This window comes from Pecten maximus, chromosome 10 (genome assembly GCF_902652985.1).
Source record: "Pecten maximus chromosome 10, xPecMax1.1, whole genome shotgun sequence".
Lineage (NCBI taxonomy): Eukaryota > Metazoa > Mollusca > Bivalvia > Pectinida > Pectinidae > Pecten > Pecten maximus.
The window spans coordinates 16403064-16417864 of NC_047024.1; the positions used below are offsets into that span (position 1 = coordinate 16403064).

General features: G+C 39.7%; 1 long non-coding RNA gene across 1 annotated transcript; it reads right to left on the reverse strand.

Annotated features, from left to right (window-relative positions):
- Window positions 1-9826: 9826 nt before the first annotated feature.
- Window positions 9827-12952, reverse strand: LOC117335606. Its single transcript, XR_004534464.1, has 2 exons — window positions 12407-12952; window positions 9827-12148 (listed from the first exon to the last, which is right to left on the reverse strand). It is a non-coding gene; the product is annotated as an uncharacterized LOC117335606 (long non-coding RNA).
- Between the last annotated feature and the right edge of the window lie 1849 nt (window positions 12953-14801).

The following is a 14801-nucleotide window of genomic DNA, read 5'->3' on the forward strand; positions in this document are numbered from 1 at the left end:
AAGCTAATCAAAATCACTGTACATATTGCTTTTTAGGTATTCTAAATATAGATAATGCTGCTAGGAAAGCAGCTGATGCTGTATTTGTTTGTTTACACGTCTTATGCGGAATAAACCGGTAAGACACCCCGTAAACATTACACTACGACTGAAGACCGATCCCACAGTCCCAAATCAGTTAAAACAGTACAGGTAAATATTCTTCAGTAATCAGTTTACAGTAGAGCCAAAAGTTGGAATACCATGTCTCGAACCTAAATACATAGATACATCACTTGGTAGTATAGAGATAAAGGATCATGTTTCACCAGACAAATTGCCAGGACCAGATAGTTAACACTCCCGGCTAATTAAGGAGACAGTGAAGATTCCAATTACAAGGTCATTCAGGCAGTCATTAGCAACAGGAGAGATACCAATTACAAGGTCATTCAGGCAGTCATTAGCAACAGGAGAGATACCAATTACAAGGTCATTCAGGCAGTCATTAGCAACAGGAGAGATACCATTTACAAGGTCATTCAGGCAGTCATTAGCAACAGGAGAGATACCAATTACAAGGTCATTCAGGCAGTCATTAGCAACAGGAGAGATATCAATTACAAGGTCATTCAGGCAGTCATTAGCAACAGGAGAGATACCAATTACATGGTCATTCAGGCAGTCATTAGCAATAGGACATATACCAACAGTTGATATCAGTAAAAAAAGAAAGCGTCTCCCTTGCAGAAAATTATAGGCAATAAATCTTGCATCAATATTATGTAAAACAGCGGAAAAGCTAACTCGATAACACATCACCAAACACGTACATGCTTTCTCACTTAACAAGCATATGGCGTAATGTCAGGACGGTCAACATCCTTGTAGTGTAATGAATCAAAGTTATACATGTTAGAAGGCTCAGATAGCCTTACCTTTATTGTTAGCTCACCTGGACCGAAGGTCCGGTGAGCTTATGTCATGGCGCAGCGTCCGTCGTCCGTCCGTCGTCCGTCAACATTTGCTTCAAATCGCTACTAGTCAAAAAGTTCTTATTGGATTTTCACCAAATTTGGCCAGAAACATCCTTGGCGGAAGGGGAACAGATTTTGCATTAATGGTGACTCTGACCCCCAAGGGGCCAAAGGGGCGGGGCCCAATAGGGGAAATAGAGGTAATTCTTTTAAATCGCTACTAGTCATAGAGTTATGAATGGATTTGAACCCAATTTGGTCAGAAACATCCTTGGGGGAAGGGGAACAGATTTTGCATAAATGGTGACTCGGACTCCAAATGGGCCAAAGGGGTGGGGCCCAATAGGGGAAATAGAGGTTATTCCTTTAACTCGCTACTGGTCATAAAGTTATGAATGGATTTGAACCCAATTTGGTCAGAAACATCCTTGAGGGAAGGAGAACAGATTTTGCATAAATGGTGACTCTGACCCCGAGGGGCCAAAGGTGCGGGGCCCAGTAGGGGAAATAGAGGTTACTCCTTTAAATCGCTACTTGTCATAAAGTTATGAATGGATTTGAACCCAATTTGGTCAGAAACATCCTTGAGGGAAGGGGAACAGATTTTGCATAGATGGTGACTCTGACCCCAAAGGGGCCAAAGGGGCGGGGCCCAATAGGGGAAATAGAGTTATTCCTTTAAATCGCTACTAGTCATAAAGTTATGAATGGATTTGAACCCAATTTGGTCAGAAACATGCTTGGGGTATGGGGAACAGATTTTGCATAAATGGTGGCTCTGACCCTGGAGGGACGCTTGATGAAACAAAATCAACGGGTATTGATGGAATAGGTCCAAGGGTTATAAAATTATGTAACCGTGTTATTTCCCCCTATTTAAGTCACATCATAAATTTAAGCATATCAAAATCTTGTTTTCCATCGTTTCTTAAAGAAGCAAGAATGACGCCATTGCATAAAGGTGGTGAAAAAGACAATCTTGACAATTATAGGCCTATATCTATATTACCAACTTTCTCAAAAATATTTGAAAAGCATGTTATAACTCATCTTTATAGATATCTGGTAAAATACAAACTTTTACATGCTGCACAGTCAGGGTTCAGGGCAAAACATTCATGTCAGACAGCCCTAGCCTATTTGATCGATAGATGGATTGACTACATAGATAAAAATGAAATGGTAGGAGCAATCTTTATAGATTTTAGGAAGGCTTTTGACTTGGTAGATCATAACATACTTCTTCACAAGTTAAAAAGCTTAAATATTTCTTCATCAAGTATTAGTTGGCTTGCATCATACTTATGTGATAGAGTTCAAAAAGTTCAGTTTAGGAATATCTCCTCAACACCGGAATTCATAAAATCAGGAGTTCCACAAGGATCGATACTTGGTCCTTTATTGTTTATAATTTATGTTAATGATATGCCGCTATATGTGAAAAATTGTCAAATAGATATGTATGCAGATGACAGTACCATGCATGTAAAGGGCAATGACTATACTAGTGTTACCTGTCAACTTCAAGAAAATTTGAACCAAATTGTGAAATGGTGTACAAATAATAACATGAAACTAAATCAACGAAAAACTAAATCTATGTTAATTGCCAGTAAACAAAAGTTGGGTGGTCATAATCCCATGGTATTGTATGCAGATGATGAAGAAATACATTCTACATCCTGTCAAAAGCTTTTGGGTGTATACATAAATGAAAACCTTACTTGGGTAGATCAGGTAAAACAAGTGTTATCAAAGCTAGCCTCGGCAGTTGCTTTGCTTCGTAGGATGTCTACATATTTAAATACCGATGCCAAAAAAGTGTACTACAATGCATATATTCTCCCAATAATGGACTATGCTGCTGTTGTTTGGGGGAATGGCCTAACTCGGGAACAAATCACTGCAATTACTAAAATTCAAAAACGAGCACTTAGGATTATTTTAAAAAAGTCAACAATGACTCCAAGCAAAGAGCTGTTTAATGATACCGATACTCTTCCCTTTGAATATAGAATTATGTACCACACATGTGTGCTAGTGTATAGGTCATTAAATAATATGGCACCAGAATACTTGAAAACTTGTTTTACTTCTTGCAATGAAATGTATCATTATGGGTTAAGATCAACAACACAAAATAACTTAATCTTACCTAGAGCACACACTGAGCTGTTCAAAAAATCCCTTCATTATAATGGAGTTAAGCTATGGAACAACTTACCAACTAGTTTAAAAACTGTGACATCACTATTTGTCTTCAAAAAGAACGTTAAAAAACACTTTTTAACAATGTATCTAACAAATTGATTTTTAATTTATTTACATGATCAAACTAGGTATATTTTCAACATTCCACATGCTACTGTCGCTCTAGTATTTTTGTAAATGATTAACAAATAATTGTTAATATGTTTTGATTTTTAATTAGACGTGTTTGTGTGAGTGAGTGAATGTGTGAAGGAAATATTGACAAAAAAGTTACGATGTTTGTATTGCTGTCAAAATGAATGTTTTTTGTTTTCTTCATGTTTTATGTGAGGGCCATATGTAAGATTAGTACTGTACTAAATATGTAACCCTCGTGAAATAAAGTTTTATTATTATTATTATTATTATTATTACAAGCTTACCGGTTATAAGTATTTATATATTAAAGTATTTAAAATGCTGAAGTATCCATCCACGTAAATATGGTATATTATATACACGTCTCTTCCAGAAGGTAGAAAGTTGTAGTAACATTTATTATGAAGTGTTTAAGGGATACGATAGTAACGTGACCCCGGGGTCAGGGTCTACTGAGAGTAGCCAGATCACACCTGCAGACCAGTCAATTTTAAACAAAGATGCACCCTGTACATGAGAAGTACAAATATACTTGATAGAACTATCCCGTGAAGTAATTCGACTATGGTTGAGAAGATGAATTATTTATATGACCATTTCCGTAAACTGTAAAACGAAAGTAGGTCTTGCCCAACTACATATAGATTACGATACGATAGCTATAAATTAAATCAGTGTTACTTTCCATTGTAATTTAGCACAATGGTGTCTCAAAAATTGCGAAAATAATCCGGTAATGTTCAATGGTCTTCCGTTTTTATTACCGTCGTGTTTTCTGGGTCGCGTTCTAATAACCGACGCCACGAAATGTCATACAGTTAATGGACCGAAGTGTTATCCACTCCAAACCTCCACTTATCGACTATAGATGCCTGATTCTATAGCATGTGGGCTTCCTACGTCATCAAATTCATTTCCCGCGAAATTACTGGGAAATCTAAAACAATTCTTTAAATGAAATGAAGCGAAAGAAATAGAAAACGTCTAAATAAAAGTATCGTGATCAGTATTGAGTACAACGTTAAAGTTCATTGTAAATAATTGCTACTATTTGCTAACCTAAAGCATAAGTAATCTAAATCAAATTATTTTAAAATCCATATTTCGTTTCTATATTATAATCTTAAAATTTGTATCACAAGATCATTTAGAAGCTTTGCAGTACTTACTCTTCCAAACGCACAGATGCTTTGATTTTAACAAATATGGCGACCTGAAGCTGCGAGGCGGTTTGGATTGGAATTAAATTGGTATATATTCGGCAAGTAAACATCGTACAATGTTCCCGTATGGTCAGATCATCTAATTTTGTCATTATGTATTCAGAACAGTTGTTGTTTAGTCGCTACCGTCATTAACATAAAAATTCGGATTATTATATAAATACTTATTTAATTATTAATAGAGGAAATAGAGGTACTTCATTTAAATCGCTACTAGTCATAGAGTTATGAATGGATTTGAACTCAATTTGGTCAGAAACATCCTTGGGGGAAGGCGAACAGATTTTGCATAAATGGTGACTCTGACCCCAAGGGGCCAAAGGGGTGGGGCCCAATAGGGGAAATAGAGGTAATTCCTTTAAATCGCTACTAGTCATAGAGTTATGAATGGATTTGAACCCAATTTGGTCAGAAACATCCTTGAGGGAGGGGGAACAGATTTTGCATAAATGGTGACTCTGACCCCCAAGGGGCTGGGCCCAATAGGGGAAATATAGGTAATTCTTTTAAATCGCTACTAGTCATAAAGTCATCAATGGATTTGAACCCAATTTGGTCAGAAACATCCTTGAGGGAAGTGGAACAGATTTGCATAAATGGTGACTCTGACCCCAAAGGGGCCGAAGGGGTGGGGCCCAATAGGGGAAATAGAGGTAATTCCTTTAAATCGCTACTGGTCATAAAGTTATGAATGGATTTGAACCCAATTTGGTCAGAAACATCCTTGAGAGAAGGAGAACAGATTTTGCATAAATGGTGACTTTGACCCCCGAGGGGCCAAAGGGGCAGAGCCCAGTAAGGGAAATAGAGGTAATTCCTTTGAATCGCTACTAGTCATAAAGTAATCAATGGATTTGAACCCAATTTGGTCAGAAACATCCTTGAGGGAAGGGAAACAGATTTTGCATAAATGGTGGCTCTGACCCCAGAGGGGCCAAAGGGGCGGGGCCCAATAGGGGAAATAGAGGTAATTCCTTTAAATCGCTACTAGTCATAGAGTTATGAATGGATTTGAACCCAATTTGGTCAGAAACATCCTTGGGGGAAGGGGAACAGATTTTGCATAAATGGTGACTCGGACTCCAAATGGGCCAAAGGGGTGGGGCCCAATAGTGGAAATAGAGGTTATTCCTTTAACTCGCTACTGGTCATAAAGTTATGAATGGATTTGAACCCAATTTGGTCAGAAACATCCTTGAGGGAAGAGGAACAGATTTTGCATAAATGGTGGCTCTGACCCTAAAGGGGCCAAAGGGGTGGGGCCCAATAGGGGAAATAGAGGTAATTCCTTTAAATCGCTACTTGTCATAAACTAAAAGTTATGAATGGATTTGAACCCAATTTGGTCAGAAACATCCTTGAGGGAAGGAGAACAGATTTTGCATAAATGGTGACTCTGACCCCGAGGGGCCAAAGGTGCGGGGCCCAGTAGGGGAAATAGAGGTAATTCATTTGAATCGCTACTAGTCATAAAGTTATCAATGGATTTGAACCCAGTTTGGTCAGAAACATCATTGAGGGAAGGGGAACAGATTTTGGATAAATGGTGACTCTGACCCCGAGGGGCCAAAGGGGCGGGGCCCAATAGAGGAAATAGAGGTACTTCATTTAAATCGCTACTAGTCATAGAGTTATGAATGGATTTGAACCCAATTTGGTCAGAAACATCCTTGGGGGAAGGCGAACAGATTTTGCATAAATGGTGACTCTGACCCCAGAGGGGCCAAAGGGGCGGGCCCAATAGGGGAAATAGAGGTAATTCCTTTAAATCGCTACTAGTCATAAAGTTATGAATGCATGTTCTAAAAACAATTCTTGAGGTCTTTCAGACCTTAGAGAGTCTGGACTTCATTAATCTTTAAAGCAGTTCGGATTCCCACACTATAACCATATATAGCATTGTTAGAGATTTACAAATAAAACAAATTGAATATAAACATTATTTTAACATTTGGTCTAATCCAACCAGGTGAGCGATACAGGCCCCATGGGCCTCTTGTTGTAATTGTAAATACTTCCGTGTTTGTCAATGTCAATTCGGAGCTTGATTTACTGTGATTTTTGTACCCTATTGTTATGTAAAACAGCGGAAAAGCTAACTCGATAACACATCACCAAACACGTACATGCTTTCTCACTTAACAAGCATATGGCGTAATGTCAGGACGGTCAACATCCTTGTAGTGTAATGAATCAAAGTTATACATGTTAGAAGGCTCAGATAGCCTAACCTTTATTGTTGTAACTGTAAATACTTCCGTGTTTGTCAATGTCAATTCGGAGCTTGATTTACTGGGATTTTTGTACCATATTGTTACAAACGCTATGGGAACCACGATGGTGATTGATTAGAACGAGGCTTCTCGTTTAGAGCGAGACTTCCTGTTCTGACAGGGTATAAAAGGCCGAGAAAATTCTCATTCACGGCCCAGTTCTGAAGACGTGTTCCATACGACCGGTTGGTACTACTAACAGCGGAGGCTTGGAGTGATACGTGCTAGTATCAGTCTTGGCTCGTGCGTCGCTCTTTTTGACCTGTAAACGTTACAGTAGCTATTGAATGTTTTAGAAGAATGAATAGAAACCCTAAGAATGATAAACTTGGACTTCAAAAAGACTCGACTCAGTACCTTATATCAGACTGATGAACAAATTAAAGGCATACGTAATCAACAGAGGAGGTCTCGCATGAAATACTGTCAATGACTGGCGCACCATCTGTATGGGGTAACGTTATTTTGGACCTTTCATTACATACATCAATTATTTCCCAACACACGTTGATTCAACTGTATGACTTTTTGAGATCACGCGAAAATGTTTCGGATTGTAAAGTTCAAAGAAAAGTTGGAATCCTTACAGATATACCTGTTAAGGCCATCTCAATGGAACTGGAATCCTTACAGATGGACCTGTTAAGGCCACCTCAATGGAACTGGAATCCTTACAGATGGACCTGTTAAGGCCACCTCAATGGAGCTGGAATCCTTACAGATGGACCTGTTAAGGCCACCTCAATGGAACTGGAATCCTTACAGATGGACCTGTTAAGGCCACCTCAATGGAGCTGGAATCCTTACAGATGGACCTGTTAAGGCCACCTCAATGGAGCTGGAATCCTTACAGATGGACCTGTTAAGGCCACCCCAATGGAGCTGGAATCCTTACAGATGGACCTGTTAAGGCCACCTCAATGGAGCTGGAATCCTTACAGATGGACCTGTTAAGGCCACCTCAATGGAGCTGGAATCCTTACAGATGGACCTGCTAAGGTCACCTCATTGGAGCTGTAATCCTTACAGATGGACCTGTTAAGGCCACCTCAATGGAGCTGCTCACATTCAATGAGGACACAAGTGTAAGGTCAAAGGTCATGCACGTTGGTAAGGGGAGAAAACACTACGTGTATGTACATAGTAATTTAATACAGGAGAAAGTGGCAGAAAAAGGGACCTTGAGTAACTTGCATTTGACAAATATATCGGTGAAAGGTACAAAAGACAAACGCTTAGTTTCCTCATCCCATTTTACAAAACGCTGGTAAGAACCAACCACAAACCTGAAGGTGTACAGAAAAATAATGGAAAACATGTCATATCAAGAAAGATAACTAAATTCAGAATGACTGAACATGCTGAAATTTCCAACCATGTGCGGCAGACGTATACGAGATATACAAGACTGCGAGAGCAAAGTATGATGAGGGAGCTACACAGTTTGTAAAGATATGGTCCGATTAGGCAATATCTCGGAAGCCAGGGTCATTTAAGTACGTGCCAGGTTTTGGAGGTGGAGGAAAGCCGGGGTACCCGGAGAAAAACCACTGGCCTACGGTCAGTACCAGGCAACTCCCAAACTAGAAGTGGAGGGCAAGTGATAATGTGTCAGGACAAAATTCTCATAAGAACAGCAGCAGTATGGAACTCATGCATTGGACATCTGGGTGACTACTGGAACGGACAGAACAACCAGAGGGCATGTATTGAATAGCTGGGCGACTACTGGAACGGACAGAAAAACCAGAAACAACACATTCAACAACCAGAGGGCATGTATTGAATAGCTGGGTGACTACTGGAACGGACAGAAAAAAACAGAACAATACATTCAACGTATTGAATAGCTGTGTGACTACTGGAACGGACAGAAAAACCAGAAACAATACATTCAACAACCAGAGGGCATGTATTGAATAGCTGGGCGACTACTGGAACGGACAGAAAAACCAGAAACAACACATTCAACAACCAGAGGGCATGTATTGAATAGCTGGGTGACTACTGGAACGGACAGAAAAAACAGAACAATACATTCAACAACCAGAGGGCATGTATTGAATAGCTGGGTGACTACTGGAACGGACAGAAAAAAACAGAAACAATACATTCAACAACCAGAGGGCATGTATTGAATAGCTGGGTGACTACTGGAACGGACAGAAAAACCAGAAACAATACATTCAACAACCAGAGGGCATGTATTGAATAGCTGGGTGACTACTGGAATGGACAGAAAAACCAGAAACAACACACTCAACAATCAGAGGGCATGTATTGAATAGCTGGGTGACTACTGGAACGGACAGAAAAAACAGAACAATACATTCAACAACCAGAGGGCATGTATTGAATAGCTGGGTGACTACTGGAACGGACAGAAAAAAAAGAAACAATACATTCAACAACCAGAGGGCATGTATTGAATAGCTGGGTGACTACTGGAACGGACAGAAAAACCAGAAACAATACATTCAACAACCACAGGGCATGTATTGAATAGCTGGGTGACTACTGGAACGGACAGAAGAAACAGAAACAATACATTCAACAACCAGAGGGCATGTATCGCCTGGTTGGATTTGACCAAACGTCAAAATACTGTTCATATATAATTCTTTACTAGATTTACATGTTGAAATCGAACAATGCTATATATATATATAGTGGGGTCTCAGCTGATTCAATGATATAAACCAGAAACAAAATCTTCGGACCAGGTGATCTAATAATAAAATGAGTCCAGTGAATAGGATTATCGACATCATTAGTAATGAGATATGTGAACAGGCTTTTTTAAAAGTGGTCAAGAGCTCACCTCAGACATTTTATTTTCTGATCAGCCTTAAGATTGGATATGTACAACAGGAAATCCACGAGACGTTGTATAGATCCACCAGTAATACTGAGCAATAGCAGTTACAAACTTCAACTGCCAAATTTAAAATAGGCGCCTCTCTGCGTTCGGTCGAAAAGATATGTCAAAGGTGATTATTCTGTAAAAAGACTTAATGACGACAAATTCGGTACTCTTATCTTTAATACATCAAAAGCATAACAAGTGGAACATACACACACTTAACATGGAAGGTTTTATCATTTAACCGTATTTCCCTTTATAAGAGCAAGCATTTCCATTATACAACACGTAGCTCTATCAAGGCTTTTTGACCGATAGCAATAACAAATAATTACTGTCAAGGCAGTCTAGTTCTCCTGATCAGTATCAAAACTATATGTAAGATAAAGGGACAAAGTAGGTAGACAACATCTTTTGAGATGGATCCATCAAGTGTTTCTGGAGGCGTAATGACAGACGTAATGTCGGACGTAATGCCAAACCTTTGTAGTTTGAACACTGCAATATCATCGTTACACTTTTCTATATATCTCTTGTCTATATCACTGCTTCAGAAAGATTTAATATTGTCAATTATTAACAAATGCTATGATAAGTTTATATAAAGATGCGTTTTAGAATTGATCATGATACATTAGACACATTCTGATAAACTGATCCGACCATCAAATGAATCTTATTGTGAAACGTTACATAGCAGATTTATCTTACAAATCAAGGAGATTTTACTCCCAAATATTGGCCACTACCTAAGTACTTTTACCTTGTAATTAAGGGAGTTATAACATGGATAACTAAAATATTGATGATATCCGTAATTCGTAAAAGTCAACATGATTATTCAGATATCAATTAATATACAATTATAGACTGCTGATAAGGCAAATACCAAGAGCTAGGACGAAGTCCGACGATACTTTTAAGATTATCAAAACCATGTATTAACCGAAATCAAAAGGCTGTGATAGTTTAATCATAAAGTAACTGTTTTGAGTTTTAATAATCATACATGTAAATGAATACCTTAACATGCATTCCATACACCGAATAGTCTAACATTCAAAGTTATAATTTTCATGGTTCAAATGCGCAAAAGATAGTTTACCCATCTCGGTCCAGTTGTTCAAAAGGTGATGAGCTAAATCACATGATTACTGAAAATGTCATTCTCATTTGTTACAAAACCATTTCATTCTCATTTGTTACAAAACCTATGAGTACAACGTCTTTAGATTAGGCCAGGTGGAAGAGAATTAAGAATTAAAGATTTTCATAAAGTTTTGTCAAGTTAGTTCTGTCAGAAATTATTATATCACGATTTGAAAAAAAAGTTGTTAAAATATGATTAGCCTAATCACCTTTTGAACAACTGGGCACTGGTCAATAACTAGGTGAAGTAATTCATAATTATCTGTGATCTATTTTAGAAGCACTCGACCAAACTTTCTCGGGTAATGTGGACACAACACCTGTATTACGGGTTATGTGAACAAAACACCTGTATTACGAGTTCCGTGGACACAACACCTGTATTACGGGTTATGTGGACACAACACCTGTATTACGGGTTATTTGGACACAACACCTGTATTACGGGTTATGTGGACACAACACCTGTATTACGGGTTCTGTGGACAAAACACCTGTATTACGGGTTATGTCAACAAAACACCTGTATTACGGGTTATGTGGACACAACACCTGTATTACTGGTTATGTGGACACAACACCTGTATTACGGGTTATGTGAACAAAACACCTGTATTACGGGTTATGTGAACAAAACACCTGTATTACGAGTTCCGTGGACACAACACCTGCATTACGGGTTAGGTGGACACAACACCTGCATTACGGGTTATGTGAACACAACACCTGTATTACGGGTTATGTGGACACAACACCTGTATTACGGGTTACGTGAACAAAACACCTGTATTACGAGTTCCGTGGACACAACACCTGCATTACGGGTTATGTGGACACAACACCTGTATTACGGGTTATGTAGACACAACACCTGTATTACGGGTTATGAGGACACAACACCTGTATTACGGGTTATGTGGAAACAACACCTGCATTACGGGTTATGTGGACACAACACCTGCATTACGGGTTATGTGGACACAACACCTGTATTACGGGTTATGTGGACACAACACCTGCATTACGGGTTATGTGGACACAACACCTGTATTACTGGTTATGTGGACACAACACCTGTATTACGGGTTATGTGAACAAAACACCTGTATTACGGGTTATGTGAACAAAACACCTGTATTACGAGTTCCGTGGACACAACACCTGCATTACGGGTTATGTGGACACAACACCTGCATTACGGGTTATGTGAACACAACACCTGTATTACGGGTTATGTGGACACAACACCTGTATTACGGGTTATGTGGACACAACACCTGTATTACGGGTTACGTGAACAAAACACCTGTATTACGAGTTCCGTGGACACAACACCTGCATTACGGGTTATGTGTACACAACACCTGTATTACGGGTTATGTAGACACAACACCTGTATTACTGGTTATGTGGACACAACACCTGTATTACGGGTTATGAGGACACAACACCTGTATTACGGGTTATGTGGACACAACACCTGCATTACTGGTTATGTGGACACAACACCTGTATTACGGGTTATGTGAACACAACACCTGCATTACGGGTTATGTGGACACAACACCTGTATTACGGGTTATGTAGACACACCTGTATTACGGGTTATGTGGGCACAACACCTGTATTACGGGTTATGTGGACACAACACCTGTATTACGGGTTATGTGGACACAACACCTGTATTACGGGTTATGTGGGCACAACACCTGTATTACGGGTTATGTGGACACAACACCTGTATTACGGGTTCTGTGGACAAAACACCTGTATTACGGGTTATGTAGACACAACACCTGTATTACTGGTTATGTGGACACAACACCTGTATTACGGGTTATGTGGACACAACACCTGTATTACGGGTTATGTGGACAAAACACCTGTATTACGGGTTATGTGGACAAAACACCTGTATTACGGGTTCTGTGGACAAAACACCTGTATTACGGGTTCTGTGGACACAACACCTGTATTACGGGTTCTGTGGACACAACACCTGTATTACGGGTTCTGTGGACAAAACACCTGTATTATGGGTTCTGTGGACACAACACCTGTATTACGGGTTCTGTGGACAAAACACCTGTATTACGGGTTATGTGGACACAACACCTGTATTATGGGTTATGTAGACAAAACACCTGTATTACGGGTTCTGTAGGACAAAACACCTGTATTACGGGTTCTGTGGACACAACACCTGTATTACGGGTTATGTGGACACAACACCTGTATTACGGGTTCTGTGGACAAAACACCTGTATTATGGGTTCTGTGGACAAAACATCTGTATTACGGGTTATGTGCAAAAAACACCTGTATTACGAGTTCCGTGGACACAACACCTGTATTACGGCTTATGTGGACACAACACCTGCATTACGGGTTATGTGAACACAACACCTGTATTACGGGTTATGCGGACACAACACCTGTATTATGGGTTATGCGGACACAACACCTGTATTACGGGTTATGTGGACACAACACCTGTATTACGGGTTATGTGGACACAACACCTGTATTACGGGTTATGCGGACACAACACCTGTATTACGGGTTATGTGGACACAACACCTGTATTACGGGTTATGTGGACACAACACCTGTATTACGGGTTATGCGGACACAACACCTGTATTACGGGTTCTGTGGACACAACACCTGTATTACGGGTTCTGTGGACAAAACACCTGTATTACGGGTTATGTAGACACAACACCTGTATTACGGGTTCTGTGGACACAACACCTGCATTAGGGTTTTGTGGACAAAACACCTGTAATTTGGGTTTTGTGGACAAAAAAAAAATGTATTACAGGTTCCGTATACAAAACACCTGTATGATTGGTTTTGTGGGATAAAATACCTGTATTACGGGTTCTGTGATTTGTGTGCTACTGAACCGGTCATTTCATTAGAACAAAACTGTGCATCTTGTACACATACACATACTAGCTCTATGGAGAATCACTTCATTATCTATAATAACAATTTCTTAATCATTGCATGCTCGACCATAAAACTAGAAAATACTTTCAATCACTGCTTGCTGATAAATTAAACCGGGAAATACATTCAGCTCCGAGACGGACGAAATAATACTGTTAATCAAACTTGCAATATAACCATGACAAATCGGTGCTGTCTAATTAGACACAAGTAGGCCTGATTAAGGAGGGTACCACAAGTCGTATTTGGTAGGTTTTTTGTCAGGATCACTACAGTATTGTGTATTAGGTCTGATTAAGGAGGGTACCACAAGTCGTGGTCACTACAGTATTGTGTATTAGGTCTGATTAAGGAGGGTACCACAAGTCGTGGTCACTACAGTATTGTGTATTAGGTCTGATTAGGGAGGGTACCACAAGTCGTGGTCACTACAGTATTGTGTATTAGGTCTGATTAGGGAGGGTACCACAAGTCGTGGTCACTACAGTATTGTGTATTAGGTCCGATTAGGGAGGGTACCACAAGTCGTGGTCACTACAGTATTGTGTATTAGGCCTGATTAAGGAGGGTACCACAAGTCGTGGTCACTACAGTATTGTGTATTAGGCCTGATTAAGGAGGGTACCACAAGTCGTGGTCACTACAGTATTGTGTATTAGGCCTGATTAAGGAGGGTACCACAAGTCGTGGTCACTACAGTATTGTGTATTAGGTCTGATTAGGGAGGGTACCACAAGTCGTGGTCACTACAGTATTGTGTATTAGGCCTGATTAGGGAGGGTACCACAAGTCGTGGTCACTACAGTATTATGTAATAGGTCTGATTAGGGAGGGTACCACAAGTCGTGGTCACTACAGTATTGTGTATTAGGTCTGATTAGGGAGGGTACCACAAGTCGTGGTCACTACAGTATTGTGTATTAGGCCTGGCTAGGGAGGGTACCACAAGTCGTGGTCACTACAGTATTGTGTATTAGGTCTGATTAAGGAGGGTACCACAAGTCGTGGTCACTACAGTACTGTGTATTAGGCC